The 17,430-nt window shown below is 44.8% G+C and overlaps 2 protein-coding genes across 20 annotated transcripts in view; one reads left to right on the top strand and one right to left on the bottom strand.

The window, feature by feature from the left end:
• Positions 1–17,430, top strand: part of LOC310685618 (uncharacterized protein) — an 850,221-nt gene that overhangs the window by 44,092 nt on the left and 788,699 nt on the right. The gene's annotated exons all lie outside the window — the stretch shown is intronic.
• Positions 1–17,430, bottom strand: part of RBM47 (RNA binding motif protein 47) — a 95,446-nt gene that overhangs the window by 23,655 nt on the left and 54,361 nt on the right. The gene's annotated exons all lie outside the window — the stretch shown is intronic.

The following is a 17,430-nucleotide window of genomic DNA, read 5'->3' as shown; positions in this document are numbered from 1 at the left end:
AAGATGTGGAGGCAGGGAGCTCATGCCAGCGGTTCGAAAAATTAATTGAAAACCCCCACCTGTAGCTAATGGATTTATATGAGGCCGATCTGAAGCTTAAAGAGAAAGAATTGGAGACGCACAGTTTAAATTCCTACTCCTGGAGGAAAATGTCAAACAGAAGAAAAGAAAGAAAGACTTAGCTGAGGCTCCAAAATTGGCAAAAAGGGAGTGATTCATATACAAACAACTTCTTCCCAGCACAAGGCGTTGTGCAAATAGTTTGTGTGACTCAAAACAGATAAGATAAGGAGGAAGGGCAAATTTTGCTTGACAGTAGGGCTTTTTGGGGAGGGAGAGGGGGGAGTGGATTCTATCTTTATGCCAACGGACCAGAATTTAGGCTACTTGTCAGGATTCTTCAATTATGAAGAAGAAGAAAAAGAGAGCCACAATTCTTCAATGCAAGAAAGGCAGAGTAAACGAAGATTCCCCCCCAAAATACAGAATTGTGCATGGTTATCTACCAGGTGTTTGCTATTTCTGTAGCAAATAAGTAATTGACTAGATAGATAGATAGATAGATAGACAGACAGACAGACAGATACAGACCCTCCAAGTGTCCCTATTTTCCAGGGGCATTCCTAATTTAGAGAAGCCACCCCGGTTTCTGATCTGATCCCGGAATGTCCCACTTTTCCTTAGGATGTCCCTCTTGGCATTGGAGAAATTTTGGAAGGTATGGAGTTATCCGACCCCCAAGCTGCCTGAAGGCAATGCTGTACAGTATAGGGATTTTTTTTAAAAAGAAGTTTAATAATAATAATAATAATAATAATTCATTATTTGTACCCTGCCCATCTGGCTGGGTTTCCCCAGCCACTCTAGGCGGCTTCAATAGAAACAAAAAATACAGTAAAATATCACAGATTAAAAACTTCCCTGAACAGGGCTGCCTTAAGACGTCTTCTGAATGTCAGGTAGTTATTTATCGCTTTGACATCTGATGGGAGGGCATTCCACAGGGCAGGCGCCACTACCGAGAAGGCCCTCTACCTGGTTCTCTGTAACCTCGCTTCTCGCAATGAGGGAACCGCCAGAAGGCCCTCGGCGCTGGACTTCAGCGTCCGGGCAGAACGATGGGGGTGGAGACGCTCCTTCAGGTATTAATGTTTTATTATGTTGGAAGCTGCCTAGAGTGGCTGGGGCAACCCAGTCATATGTATGGGGTATAAACAGTAAAATTGTCCTTATGGAATGGGATGTCCCTATTTCCATCAGAGAAATGTACGTTGATAGCATAGTACAAGGCAAGGGGGAGGGGTGAAACATGATTCACGGCATAAATACGGTCTGTACATAACACTCGGCCCCACGAGCACTTAGGTAAAGCAAACACCACACCTTTTTCAGTCAGTTAAACTGAAAGGCTCTTTGGGGGCTGAATTTGCCAGTTCAGCAAGCTAAAAAGAGCCAGCGGGAGTGAGAAAAAGGCTTTTCTCCAGGATATGATGAATTATCAGAGATTCTGTGTCCTCCTACACAAGGTTAAAAGCGAACACAGTAGAAATTACAATCTGACCTCCCTTCTAGTACAAGGAAGTAACAATTCTTCCCAGAAAGCGATCTACCATTTTTTGGCCTCTGCTTCACAATAGCTAATTTTTCAGAAGGCTGGCTTGAAACACGTTCAGGATTCTTGCTATAACCATCGGAGGAAACCGGTTCCGTAGGTCACTTCCATGGCAGCTCAGCTACTGGAAGATCTCAGCATGGTAGCTATTATGCTCAAATGGGGATCTTTGCTGCGTGGTCCAAAGTTAGCTCCCTCCCCTCAAAAAATGCCCTCACCCTCATGCATTTTGTTATTGCATACGTTGACAAAAATAGGGGCTTTTTTCTTCCTTTGGGGAGACCTGCCGAGTCCTATGTGGCAACGTAATACCAACCTTACTGTATGTTTGTGAAACATGGACCACTTATAAACACCATCTCCAACTCCTCAAAAGATTCCATCAACAGTGTCTCTGGAAATTTTTACACATCACTTGGGAAGACAGGCAAACTAATGCCAGTGTACTGGAAGAAGCAAAGATCACCAGTGTCAAAGCAATGATTCTTCAACATCAACTTTGTTGGACTGGTCATGTTGTTCGGAAGCCTGATTATCGTCTTCCAAACCAACTGCTCTATTCTGAACTTAAAAATGGAAAGAGTAATGCTGGTGGTCAACAAAAGAGGTTTAAAGACTCTCTCAAGGCAAATCTTAAAAAATGTAGTATAAACACCAACAACTGGGAAAACACTGGCCTGCGAGCGCTCCAGTTGGAGAACAGCCTTTACCAAAGGTGTCATGGGCTTTGAAGATGCTTGAACTCAGGACAAAAGGGAGAAAGCTAGGAGGAAGGCAAGCTTAGCAAACCCTCACAGTGATCAACTCCAGCCTGGAAACCTTTGTTCCTTCTGTGGAAGAACGTGTGGATCCAGAATTGGCCTCCACTGTCACTTACTGTTAAAACCATGTTCATGGAAGACAATCTTACTCAGCTCTGAGTGATCGCCAAAGAAGAAGAAGAAGAAGGTAACGTAATACAATGCAGTTTGCAGAACACATGATGACAGTGAGATTTTAAAGATTCTGGCGGAAGGTACCAGAAGGCACTGGAGTTGAATTCCACAAAAGTCCAAAAGCATCAAGTCTCTTTCATGTTCAGCCCCACACAATTTCTTTTTGCTCTGGTTACCATGAGAGGTCTGCCGCTGACTTCAATAGCATACCCAAGAACATTTATCAATGAAAATAGGGATGTCTTATTCTGTAATAATAATGATGTTGATGATGATGATAATACTCTGGGCAGCCTCCAATGCATATAAAAACATAATGAAGTTATATAGTGCTGCCTTCAGATGTCTTCCAAAGGTTGTCTAGTTACTTATCTCCTTGGCTCTGGGGTTCACATAACTCCATCCCCTCCACAATTTCTCCAATGAAAATAGGGACATCCGAAAGGAAAAGTGGAACCTTCTGGGATTGAATCAAAAACTGGGATGGCTTCTGTAAATTCGGGATGTCGCAGGAAAAAGGGCACTTGGAGGGTCTGTGAAATATATTCGGAGTCGAGAGTGGATTTCATGCTCTTTATTCAGCTCATAGTGGTGAGGAGGAATGGAAGTTCCCCCAGAACGTCTGCTTTATATACATTATTTACACAATGGGTCGCACGTGATTGGCTAATTCCAGGATTCTCCTGTAGGCCAATTAGGTTGCGGATTCACTTCCACCTGGAGCTGGATTGGGTGGCTCCTGTGGACCAATCAGACTGCTGCATTCTGAATCCTATTGTTCTAGGACCAATCAGACTGCTGCATTCTGAATCCTATTGTTCTAGGACCAATCAGACTGCTGCATTTTGGATCCTGTTCAACTCAGTACATAACAGTCTGCAGTACTGTGTAGACTGTACCCATCGTGGAAAGTGCAGGCAACTTTTTGTCTGTCCAGGGCTACATTCATTTCGTGGTAACTTGTCAGAGGCCATGTGGTTGTGGTGGGTTGAGGAGCCAAAGGCAGCAGTGGCGAAGGGACCTTTCCCCTCTTTCTGCCCCCTCTCTCTGCTACCCACTGACTTCTCTTTTTCCTTTTTTGCCTGGTGGGATGCAAGAAGCAGGACAGATCACCCTCGCGATAGGTCTGAACTAATAGTATACCCAGGGCAGTGTTAGAAACTGTGATATGAAAGCTAGGAGCTACATGGCACCTTAAACCTAAGTTACGGGGGCCGCAATGGAACATCTAGGTGCGCTTTTTTAATAACAAGAATACAAAGCTGAAAATGAATGAACTGCAGCTAAAATCATTTTTGCACATGGTCTAGTCCTTCCCCACTAATATTCTTAAGAGGGTCTCTTCTCCAGTCTTCAGAGAGTGGCTGGAAGTGGAGAGGCATAAAAAGGTCCTCCTTTCATTCCAGCAGTGGCAGTTAAATATTAGGCGTAGTACTGCGCCCAGAGCTCAGAAACTGCTCAAGTGGATGAAATTCCCGGTCGCAAAATCTGCCTAGAACAATGGGAAAACTGACTTGCGAAATTAGGTCAAGGATCACAGGCTGCCCACCTGTGTGGCCAAAATAATCCAAATATTATGTTAAGAAAAGCTGAATTCTGCAACCTGTATCCATTACGCAAATTAGTCAAACAACTCAATTGTGTTCAAATATGCTTTTATCGGGATACTTTGTTGTAGTTCACGGGGAGGAGACAAGGAGCTATGCAAGACGTTGAAATCCAGCAAGAAACTCATGACATTCCTTCTACTTTCCGAGATTTCGGCAGATTATCCATTAGAAATTGTCTTCACAGCCATAATGAGGAAAGGCTTGTTTGTTTCCAAAGGCAAGATTTTGAGTTGTGCCCTCTATGTCACATTTTGGGGATTCTATTCTTAGAATCCAAAAGAAGACTGACAATTCCTTTCAGATTCTGCAAAACAGGCTTTTACCAAAAAAATACATCTCTTTACATAAAGACGTACCTCCCTTTGCAACCTTTTAAATAAATAAACATGCAGCAGCCTTTCAAAATGACCCTTCATACAAATGTAGCCATTCAACACATTCTGATAAGACTATCTGAAGGTTTATCTTCACCCTCTGAAATTCTCTAGCCATAAGAGGTGCTTTTTCTTTCTTTCTAAGATACAACCATCGCAACAGAGGTTATTCAGCCATCTTGATTCTGCAGTCATATTTAGCAAGCTTTTAAATTATGACAGCTATGTGCTTATGTAGAAATTCAGTTTAAAACTATTTTGCTTTTTCAGAAAAATTAAACGTAGCTTGTATCAGTGTTTGAAACTGGGATAGAAAAGCCAGGAGCCAAATGGCTCCTGGGACCTGGGTTGTAGGTGCCAAAACAGAATGTCTAGTCGCCATTTTTGGGGGGGAGGTGTCTGGCCACTCTTTTTATGTATTATTTTGATATGCATGAACTAATATGCAATTCACATAAGTGACACATTGTTAATATCACATTTTAAGCAAAAATTGTTAATACATGTTTGATTTGGTGTTTACAATAAAAATACAGTGGTTCCTCAGGTTACATACGCTTCAGGTTACAGACTCCGCTAACCCAGAAATAGTGCTTCAGGTTAAGAACTTTGCTTCAGGATGAGAACAGAAATTGTGCACCAGTGGCGCTGCAGCAGCGGGAAGCCCCATTAGCTAAATGGTGCTTCAGGTTAAGAACAGTTTCAGGTTAAGTACGGACCTCCGGAACGAATTAAGTATTTAACCCGAGGTACCACTGTACTGGTACCAAACTTCAGTATTCAAAACACTCTGCTCTTTACTGTTAAACTCCTTAACATATTGTCTGTCCTTAACATATACTTCCAGGCTTCAAAGCACACACATTTCAGTAATCCTTTAGCATCAACCAGGCACAAAAAATGGCACCCAGACTTTTTGAGGCATTCGCTAATGCAGAATCTTTAGGTGCAAAATGTGCCTGGCATCCTGCTAATTCTGAACCCTGGTTTGTATTATCTTATTATGCAGCTAAGGTATTTATCTTATTTTCAGAAACAAATCCTACCAAATGGAGCATGACTTTGGGCTCATCCACACTTTCTCTTTTCCTGCTGCTTTCCTCTGGAGGAAAAAAACCATTCTTTAGCAATCAATCAGAGCAAAAGGGAATCTGGGTTTTGTCCAGATTGACATTTGCTCTGATTTAGCAGCCAAGGGTGGGTTTTCCCTGGGAAAGGAACGGGGCAAGGGAAAAACTGCTCAGGCTCGTGCTTTATCGGTACAAGAAAAGTGGAAGTGTGAACGAACTCTTACTTTCAAGGACATAGGAAAGGACTGAGCTGATTACACAGAGAGATAGCTGTCAGTACAGCATGAGACTCTTAATCTCAGGGTTATGGGTTCGAGTCCTGAACTGGGCAAAAATATTGCTGCCAAGCAGGTGGGGGGGTCTGTCAATGGGCTAGCTTCCATGGCAACACTGCCATTGAACCAATCACTGTAGACTCTATTGTTGTTTAGTCGTGTCTGATTCTTTGTGACCCCATGGACCAGAGCACGCCAGGCACTCCTGTCTTCCACTGCCTCCTGCAGTTTGGTCAAACTCATGCTGGTAGCTTCGAGAACACTGTCCAACCATCTCAGCCTCTGTCATCCCCTTCTCCTTGTGCCCTCCATCTTTCCCAACATCAGGGTCTTTTCCAGGGAGTCTTCTCTTCTCATGAGGTGGCCAAAGTATTGGAGCCTCAGCTTCACGATCTGTCCTTCCAGTGAGCACTCAGGGCTGATTTCCTTCAGAATGGATGCGTTTGGTCTTCTTGCAGTCCATGGGACTCTCAAGAGTCTCCTCCAGCACCATAATTCAAAAGCATCCATTCTTTGGCGATCAGCCTTCTTTATGGTCCAGCTCTCACTTCCATACATCACTACTGGAAAACCATAGCTTTAACTATACGGGCCTTTAAGGCGCCCTTGATGTTTGGGACAACAACTCCAATAATCTCTGAGCATTGGAAATGTTGGCTGGTGCAGAATAGAGTGGGAAAGTCCCTAACAATGTCATACCCTCCAGCACCTCTCCGATTAAAATAGGGACATCCTATATGAAAGGCGACAGATTTCTCACCCCTGGCCTAGAGGTTTCTAAAATGCTGTTTGGATTCAAGTATTTGAGAATCATGTCCTTAGGCTTAAGGGGGGTTCAGCTCTTCTTTCACTTTAAGCTAGATAGATTAAAGAACCAGAGTACAGAAGCAAAAACGGGGACTTATTCCACAATGTTAATAATTCACATCTGGGGGAAAACACTTAGAGTTAGCTCATTATAAGAGCAACCAAATGAAGACTGGTGCTGTGGGACAACACCTGCTTCTCGGCCGTTCTCTTAGAAATCAAATGAGGCTTGTCGTCTTCAAAACTACTCAGAGGATCACTGAGCCATCCTAAGACTTCAAGGGCCAAAGAAAACAGCAGCCTCTTTTGATATGCCAGGTGGAAATGAGAGTGCAAGGTAGCATTGCACGGAACCGGGGACAGCACAAAACACATATTTTGCAGGAGGTCAGTGCAATGCAAACATGATTTCATTTCTGCTGTGGTCTGAAGTAGAGCTTTTGAACCACATGCAGCTACTATCTTAGAGGTAAAAGGGTCCTTCTTAAAATCTTTATATATATATTTTAATTATTATTATTTTGTTTTACAATTTAAAATACTCCTTTTACATCCTTAAGATATCAATGACTTCCTTTCTTCTCCTTCCATGGGTCATTTTACATATCATAAATCACTGCATATTTTACAAAAACTATACCATCAAAACTTATTTTACACTGTTGAATTTATCTTAATGCTGCCTACATTTTCAGCTGTACATAGTTGTTTCCCATATATTCAATAAATGTTTTCCAATCTTCTTTAAACTTATGTTCTCCTTGTTTTCTTATTCTACATGTTAAGGCTGCGAGTTGTGCATATTCTGACAGCTTAAGCTGCCATTCTTCTTTGGTTGGGACCTCGCTCGTTTTCCATTTTTGGGGCTAACAAAACACGGGCCGTAGTAGTGGCCTATGTATATAACCTTTTTAGACACCCGGGAATTCCCAGGGTCCTTATTAAAATCTTCCACAGAAGCTGCAGGGTTCACTCTTGATAAGGTTAGCAGGGAAGCGCTTCTTTTGGTAAGATGTGATCTCAGTACAATGGAAGGAGACAGTACACTGCACTGACTCTGTTAGGTATGCTGTCTACAGTGGCGTAGCGTGGGTTCTCAGCACCCGGGGCAAGGCAAGTAATTTGCGCCCCCTAACCCGGGGCAAGGCAAGTAATTTGCCCCCCCCCGCTGCACTGTCCCTCCCCCAGATAGTCCCTCGCTCTCTCTCCGCACCGCACCGCACGCCTGGCACCCTCCCCTCCACAGTGGGCGGCGACCCGGCGGCTCGGATCGGATTCGCACAGCCAGCACTGCAGTGAGAGAGAGTGAGTGAGCCAGGTAGGGGCAGAGAGCTGCGAGTGCGAGCGCCCCCCCAGATGTTGCGCCCGGGGCGGCCGGCCCCCCCTGCACCCCCCACGCTACGCCACCGGCTGTCTAGTTTGTACATTACCTGCTCCTTTTGTTCCTTTAATGGGAGCTTCCCCGCCCTTCAAATAGCAACTATGGAACCCCCAGTCCAGACTAAGACTGCAACAGGAGGTAAAGTGTTAAAGGCCCCCCTACAACCCCTGTGAAGGTCCCCCAAGGCCCTCCTGCTGCCTATTTGTGAAAGAAAAATACTGTGTTTCAGGGCAAAGGTACACACATACCCACCAAGGGTCCTGGGAAAAACAGGACATCCCCTCCCCCCATTTTTTATGTGAGATTGCATTGGTCGTTTTGGGTGATGCTATCTCATGCGCTTGCATGCTGCAATCTCTCGTCGAAAAAGTGTTGCCCCCCCCCCAGTGCCACGATCTAGCGCAGCACCCAGAAATGATAGATCTCAGTGTTGGGACATGGGTGGCGCTGTGGGTTAAACCACAGAGCCTAGGGCTTGCTGATCAGAAGGTTGGCGGTTTGAATCCCCATGACGGGGTGAGCTCCCATTGCTCGGTCCCTGCTCCTGCCAACCTAGCAGTTCAAAAGCACGTCAAAGTGCAAGTAGATAAATAGGTACTGCTCCAGCGGGAAGGTAAACGGCGTTTCCGTGCGCTGCTCTAGTTCACCAGAAGCGGCTTAGTCATGCTGGCCACATCACACGGAAGCTGTATGCCAGCTCCCTTGGCCAATAAAGCGAGATGAGCGCTGTGGCAATCACACAGGGTCTCCGGACGTTTGACGGTCTATTGATCCCTGTGCCACCACTATGATCACGTTCCCGCTGCCACCAACCCATTTCTCTCGTGTACACACTGAGTCTAGACAGCTGTTAACATTAAAACAAATTTTATAAGCATGAACAAGTTTATGGTTTCAGTTAATTTTTCTTGTCAGTTTCTTATCCTTAGTTTCTATACCGGCCTATACCTTCCTAATAACTGCTAACTGATTATCCCACCTGTCTATCTGACTCCTCCTATCAGTTTCTCTCACTCTCTCACATCACCCACAGACTTATCCTCCCTCTTCCTTCTCCAACTCCCAACTGACCCTTGACAACTCTAACTCTAACTCCTCCCCTTGGGTTCCCACTGGCCAATCACTTCACACTCATTTAACCCTTTCATTATGACCCAGCATGATGTCACCTAGGAGGGCAAACGCCACAAGCGCCGCAACCCCAGAGTCGGCCACGACTGGACCTAATGGTCAGGGGTCCCTTTACCTTTAGATCTCAGTGTGGGTCATGTGACCCACCCAGGAGAACGTCTCGAAAGACATGCATCCAATTTTTTTAATCTAAAAAAGTTGGGACGATATGTGCATGTCATTGGGTCCTCTTCGCCATACTGCCATAGGCTCAATATCACATGCAGGGCAAGTATGGAAGATGGAGGAAACTTACTTTTTGGTTCAGGAAAGTGCGCTTTAGCAGCTTTCCTGCTCCCCAAAATATCAATACATCGTTTGTTATCTAGGTAAGTATTTGCATTAAAATGGAGAACCCTTCCTGTTAAGTTGTGGGTGAACATATCAGACGACACAGCGATTCTTCAAACAGCTCTTGTTTATTCACAGGCCAGAACAGAACTGAACTGAAGGGTTCAGCCAGCCTGCTTATATAGAGCTCCAGTACAGCGCAACTGTAACAACTTTCTGTAACTATCCAATCACTGAATGTCACTTTCAATCCCTTATTTGCATATGTGGACCTGAGTGAAAACTATTTACAGTATCCCCCTGTTGGCCCAGGGTGAGAACTTCAGTACATAACACCTCTTGTGTGTTAATGAAACATCAAGCAGATTTGGGCTGAGAAAATATACTGTATTTACAGTAAACCTACCATGTATTTATCATGCATTTTTTAATCTTAAGTTATCCTATAGCCTGCAGCATTTTGCTACACTGCCCTTTGGATCTTACTAATAAACAGCGCCAGCCAAACGTTGACGTTCTCTTGCATGGTTGGCTGATGGTTCTGGTTGCATCTGTGACCTCAGTTACTTATCTTGTCGTTTAGAGATGTGTATCCACTAAAAACTGCTCCTCCCAGTGAGAACACATGTAAGTATAATGCAAGAAGAGAAGCCATTTAAGTCCTACAGCTAGATGAATAAACGTTTACAGTATCTTTCTCCCTCTCTCAGCTGTGCCAACATGAACAAATTAATGAAAAGACAACAAACACACTCTTTAAAAAAATTGCCCTGATACACAGATTTTAACAAATGTTTCACCATCTTTTCTTAGGTACCAAGGTGCCCAACGTTTGCCCAGTCTTGCGCCTTGCACTACTTATGTAGAAACATATTCCGTTTTTAAAAGGCATAAACACAATCTATATTCTGAGGAAGGAGTGAGCTGGAAGAGCCTCCTAATGAGATCAGGATGAAATATTAGATATTTACAAGGTCACGTTCTCATTTCTGCAGCTCGTCAGCTGACTAATCAGCTGACAAATCCATTACTAAACCAGGGGAACTCAACATCGGTCTGGGAGGAAGGGAACCTCTTGCTAATCTTCTCAGGACCTTTAAGGTCAGCTCTTGCTTAAACTTTAGCTGACAACGTGGAGAGAGATGGAGAGAATGCATCAAAAAGAGGGGAGTTAAATTGATTTATAGGCCTGAAACATGCAACTCGAGCACTCTTCCCTTTAACTTTCCCACCCACCAATTACTCCAGTCTTCATGTTGCAGGAGCCACAATTCCAGCAGGGCTTCTGTGCCTTTTCAATAGCTATGTGACCGGCAGAAAATCAGCAAGTGCAAGTTTCTCCCACATAGGGGTGCAGTCAGGGCTGGATTTAGGTTTGATGAGGCCCTAAGCTACTGAAGGTAATGGGGCCCTTTATATGTCCAGCTGTCCTTTGTCAACAACAAATTGTCGCTGGTTTTGTGTTGAATATATGCTATATGGTAATTTATGGACCTACACAACACAAAACACTGTTGCTGTAGGTAGGTTTTATTTTATTTGTTTTTTATCTTATATTTTGGAAATGTACATCCAGGGTTTTTTCCCCATTATATTTTTTTGGGGGGGGCAAGAGAGTGGGGCCCTAAACTATAGCTTGTTTAGCTTATACAGTGGTACCTCGGGTTACATACGCTTCAGGTTACATATGCTTCAGGTTACAGACTCTGCTAACCCTAAAATAGTGCTTCAGGTTAAGAACTTTGCTTTCTGATCTTACAGAAAGCTAAAGATGAGAGCACTTAATATGGACCTTGAATTTCAGGAAATATGATTTTGATAAGGTCAGAAAATTGCAGACAGATTTCATGGCTAGATATAGCAGTGGCAAAGGGCGCTTGAGCTAAGTGAGAGTTTGCGAAAGAAAGGCGCAATTGCAGGCAATGCTAATGGGAATGAAAAAGGAGAGACGTCTTTTAAAGTCCATGTTGCGGCACAACAGGCGTGATCACCGATGAACTGACAAAGGAAGGGCAGGTCACTGAGTAGCAGGTGTAAGGAAAGCTAAAGTTCAGAATGAGCAGAGACTGGAGAGGGATACCAAAAGCAACAAAAGGGGCTTTTTGGGTACAGTGGTACCTCAGGTTAAGAACTTAATTCGTTCTGGAGGTCCGTTCTTAACCTGAAACTGTTCTTAACCTGAGGTACCACTTTAGCTAATGGGGCCTCCCGCTGCCACCACACCACCGCCACACGATTTCTGTTCTCATCCTGAAGCAAAGTTCTTAACCCACAGTACTATTTCTGGGTTAGCACAGTCTGTAACCTGAAGCGTCTGTAACCTGAAGCGTCTGTAACCCGAGGTACCACTGTACATTGGAAGCAAGAGGAAGGGAATTCCGGTATGCCCAGTGCCGACTAAGGGTGTTGAAATCTTAACAAGTGACAAAGAGAAAATGGAATTATTCACCTCCCCTTTTGCTCCTGCCTTCTTCCCAAAGGTGAACTGCATGCAACCTCCAGTGGCGTAGCGTGGGTTGTCAGCACCCGGGGCAAGGCAAGTAATTTGCACCCCCTAACCCGTGGATTTGCACCCCCTAACCCCCGGATTTGCGCCCCCTAACCCTAACCCCCAGATGTTGCGCCCGGTGCGGCCGGCCCCCCCTGCACCCCCCACGCTACGCCACTGGCAACCTCACATAAGGCGAGGAGTGCGGAGGATTCGCAACAAGTCCGCTCACCCGTCTTGGTGTGGTGGTGGTGAGGGATGGCAGAGGATTCACCGGGGCCCCAACGAGGGAACTAGAACAGTGGTGCCCTTTCTGATAGGTGGCGGGGGCTTAAGCCCTTCCGCCTATCAGGACGGGATCCTAGCCTGCACCTGGCTTTGGCAAATGGGGATGCAGGTTGGGGACTCGGGCTGTGCCAGGGGGCAGAGCTGACGGAGCAGGTAGGTTTTCCTCGCATCCACCCCTTGCGCATTTAAGCAGCCCACACCTCGGGCATTACCTCTTTGCTCCTTTCCCTGCTCGCCCACCCTCGGTTTAAGCTGATAGTCAATGACTTTGCTGTGGCTAAAGTGGTCACCATCTTTTAAGGGGCCAGGTAGGAATTTGCCCACTGGGCTAATTGGCACCCAGCCGGTGCTTTTGCCTACCTCATAGCAATCGTCACAACTGGGTTGGGCGTTGGGGCAATCCTTTGTTTTGGATGGTTGTAGTCTCCACGCGGGTGGCGCTGTGGGTTAAAGCCTCAGTGCCTAGGGCTTGCCGATCGAAAGGTCGGCGGTTCGAATCCCCACGGCGGGGTGCGCTCCCGCTGTTCGGTCCCAGCGCCTGCCAACCTAGCAGTTCGAAAGCACCCCTGGGTGCAAGTAGATAAATAGGGACCGCTTACTAGCGGGAAGGTAAACGGCGTTTCCGTGTGCGGCTCTGGCTCGCCAGAGCAGCGATGTCACGCTGGCCACGTGACCCGGAAGTGTCTTCGGACAGCGCTGGCCCTCGGCCTCTTTGAGTGAGATGGGCGCACAACCCTAGAGTCTGTCAAGACTGGCCCGTACGGGCAGGGGTACCTTTACCTTTACCTTTAGTCTCCACTTGCCCCTCCAAATGCTGGGGTATCCTGTTAAAGGGATCTGGGGGGGGGGGGATGGCCATGTCTGTGTGCCCAGACGGAGGCCAGGGCCAAAGGCACTCCCCCAAACAGCAGTATCTGCGGGGGTCACCCTATTTGATGTAAGTCTAAGGAACCCCCGCCGGGATTGACCATGCGTTGGTGGGCCGGAAGTATTTTGACTGCCCCATGCCCAGGCCAAACCTCTTTCAACTGTATTCGATAAAGTTGTGGGCTGTTCTGACCCAAAACCAGTCCTATTGGTCTCTTATTTATATGGGTTAGGGCATGGGTAGGCAAACGAAGGCCCAGGGACCGGATCCAGCCCAATCGCCTTCGAAATCCGACTCACGGACGAAATCCGGGAATCAGCATGTTTTTACATGAGTAGAATGTGTCCTTTTATTTAAAATGCATCTCTGGGTTATTTGTGGGGCATAGGAATTTGTTCATTTTCCCCCCTTCAAAATATAGTCCGGCCCCCCACAAGGTCTGAGGGACAGTGGACAGGCCCCCTGCTGAAAAAGTTTGCTGACCCCTGGGTTAGGGTATGGGGAGCCGGAAGCCTGGTTCTGCAAGGACTTGGTTAGGAGATCCCAATCAACATTAAAGAAGTTGAAGTTTTCAAAGCAGATCCATCACATGCCAGGGAGCGAAAGGAATGTGCTCTAAGGACCTCTGGCTATCATCTTTGAGAATCCCTGGAGGGAAGGAGCGGCCAATGGTATATTTCAGTGTCCTTCAAAAAGGGGCATCTGGGAAACTGCAGACTGCTCAGTCCAACTTTGATAACAGGGAAGATACCAGAACAAATGTCAAAAAAAGTCAGTTTGTAAGTGACTTGATAACAATGCATTGAAGATATATATTTTTATATCAAGCTGGGGGCTAGGCTCCTCCCTACTCTATGATTGTAAAAACAAGTTGTCCCCCCCCCCAGGTATCTTGGAGGGTCAGGATACGGAAACTCTGACATTAATCTGTATGCTTTGACGGAAGACATGTTAATTGTTTTAGATTTTCTCCATTTTTAGATGATCATAGAACTGTATGGAAAGGTCCCCAAGGGTCATCTAGCCCAACCCTCTAAAATCTCTCTTTCTTTGCACAACGTGGGGTTCAAACCCACAACCCTGAGATGAAGGCTTTCCTGCCATTACCAGCACAGCTATCCCGCTGTCCTGCTTTTCACAATGGAAAGAACTTTATTTTAGTTAAAAGCACCACAATGATCTGTGGCTCCTTTTGCTCTCATTAGTGTGATGAATGCATAATCTTAAGGACGAAGAAGAAGAAGAAGAAGAAGATCCAAATCAGGAAGAACCCTATCAGCTCTGCCCAAGGCATATTGGACAACAGCAACAAACGAAAAAAGATAGACACAACATCTTACAAGGACAGAAAGAAATACCACGGACAGAATTGCCACACACAGGAAGAACAAGGATATAGTTTGAGTTCCTCACTTGTAGTTCTGTAAATCATTTAATGTGTCAACACGAATAGAAGTTATTAATATGGCAGTTGTTGTACAAGGGATTATTATTATGACCGGAATGTAATTGAAATTAGTAAGATTTTGGAATGAAATAAAGAAAATAATCAACCCACCAATTGCAGCATATGGGGGGCCACCTAAATTATATAATTCGTATTTGAACAATTGGTATTAGTAATTGTATTATAAATTGGTATTGTTATAATGAGGCTATTATTGGATTGTAATTAAAAACTAATAAAAATTGTTATAATAATTAAATAAATAAATCAGGTAGAACCCTGCAGAAAACAAACTGCACTGTAACATGGATGTTAAGTTCTGGGTGAACATATCAGACGACACAGCGATTCTTCAAACAGCTCTTGTTTATTCACAGGCCAGAACAGAACTGAACTGAAGGGTTCAGCCAGCCTGCTTATATAGAGCTCCACTACAACGCAACAGTAACCACTTTCTGTAACTATCCAATCACTGAACGTCACTTTCAATCCCCTATTTGCATATGTGGACTTGAGTGAAAACTATCTACAGTATCCCCCTGCTGGCCCAGGGTGAGAACTTCAGTACATAACAATGGACATATATGCAGGTATACTCAAAACACACACCTGGCTGTTCCAGTTATGTCACCACCATCTCATAGCAATCAAAAGCTGTAGACAAATATCTAATACGGTTAATAGGATACAGTTTGCCTGCTAATCTGTAAGCAAAGGGAATCCATTTAAGGGCACAGTAGTGTCTGTGCAATGGCACAGCAACAGTCCTTGCAATGGCAGCAGCAACAGCCTTTGCAGCCTTGCCTCCTCCAGCTACCGTTCTTCTGCTCAGGGCGGGCAAGCCAGTGAGGGCCAGGACTCCGGCCCTCGCCTACTGCCCCAAGGTATCTTCTCCGAAAAGTGTCTAACAGCAGACACTTGCAGACTGTCAGTATCTCATGGCAGGGATTTAACTGCACAATGCAACTTAACCTTTCTGCCTTGTGGATAAAGTTCAGTGGCCCACAAGAGACCACCACCCATTTCCTTAAAACAATCAAACAAACGACTCTCTGCAGTTAGGAAAGTGACATGGAAAAGTGTGAGATGAATGAATAAGAGGAATACATGTAAACACCCGGCAAGTGAATCAGGGTGGATGCTTGGTTGTCATGTAACTGCCCTGCAAACAAATTGGAAGAGATGCTTGGTAAAGGCTGGATATAACCAAAACTCTGAGCAAGCTTTGTGTAAGTTAATCAGGATGAGAGCTCAGCAAATTGGACATCTGGGATCCCAGTGATTGCAGAATGGCTACAGCCACCTAAATGCTCATTCTACTGCCAGGCTCAGATTTCATACACCAATGAAATCTCATTGAATAGCAAGGGTGAACCAATCCCAAGGAAATTCAGTGGTGCCTCAGGTTACATACACTTCAGGTTACATATGCTTCAGGTTACAGACTCTGCTAACCCAGAAATATTACCTCGGGTTAAGAACTTTGCTTCAGGATGAGAACAGAAATTGTGCTCCGGCGGCGCAGCGGCAGCTGGAGGCCCCATTAGCTAAAGTGGTGCTTTAGGTTAAGAACAGTTTCAGGTTAAGAACAGACCTCCGGAACGAATTAAGTACTTAAACTGAGGTACCACTGTTCTCTTATATGCAAAGAAGTCCATCCCCAAAGGCTGAACAGGTTTCTTCCTCTCAGTTTGGTAGTTAAACCAGTTCTTTAACAATGTTTCTGGTATTAAATACACCAGCCAGATTAAATCAGATAAACAAGGAATATTCGGTGTTATGTTGCAGGGGATGCCAGGAAACAGGGAATTATGCTCACATGTGGTGGGGGTGTAAATATGTACATTTTGTGGGGCAAAGGGTGTTTAAGGAGATAACAGAAATCACTGGGTTAAAGCTGACCGAAAGTCCAGAGGTAGCATTGTTATCAATTTACAATGGGGTGGAAGGTTTGCAGGCTATGAAGGACTTGCTCACAAATATATTGACAGCTGCACAAGTTATTATAGCTAGGAAGTGGAAGGGGCAAGTGGACTATAAAATGGAAGAATGGTATAAAGAGGTGTGGGATAAATTCACGTGCCATTAAGGTAAGACAGGGAATATGCAGGAGAAATGATTTTGAGGAGATATGCAGGGTGTTTGTAGAATTTGTACTGTTAAAACGGAAAGGGCTCAAACCATTGCAAGAGGTGTTGAAATTTTGGGGGACTTCTTATTTTTATTTATTTATGATTATGAGTTTGTCAAAATAACATAATTTTTAAATAATAATCATCATAATCATCATCATAATAAAGCACTATTATCAGCCTGGGGGGCGGAGATGACACTTTCTAAAAATTGTTCATGCTTCTCTGGCTACTTGGCTATACTGAGAATTGACCTTCTACAAACTAGTAAGAAGGCCATCTATAAAGAGTTAATGGCAGCATAAGAAATCTTGGAACTCAGAAACTCTGGGTGGCGTAGGTATGATTTATAGAAACACAGGAATCTGGATAAAAAGCTTCTAACCTCTAAGGCTGTATTTCTTAAACTCGGGTCCCTGGCTGTTGATGGACTACAACTCCCATCATCCCTGGCAGCTAAGGAATTGTGGCACTCAGATCGGAAGCGTAACACTTAAATTGTCAGCATAACACTCAAAACGGAAGTGTGGCACTCAAATTGGAAGTGTAACACTCAAAACGGAGCATGTTCTGCTTCCAAAAAAAGTTCGCAAACTGGAACGCTTACTTCCGGGTTTGCAGTGCTTGGGTTCCAAGTTGTTTGAGTACCAAGGCGTTTGAGAATCAAGGTACCACTGTACAG

This window comes from Podarcis tiliguerta (genome assembly GCF_965153285.1).
Source record: "Podarcis tiliguerta genome assembly, chromosome: 9".
In the NCBI taxonomy this organism is placed as follows: domain Eukaryota; kingdom Metazoa; phylum Chordata; class Lepidosauria; order Squamata; family Lacertidae; genus Podarcis; species Podarcis tiliguerta.
This window is presented reverse-complemented; position numbering and strand designations above follow the sequence as displayed.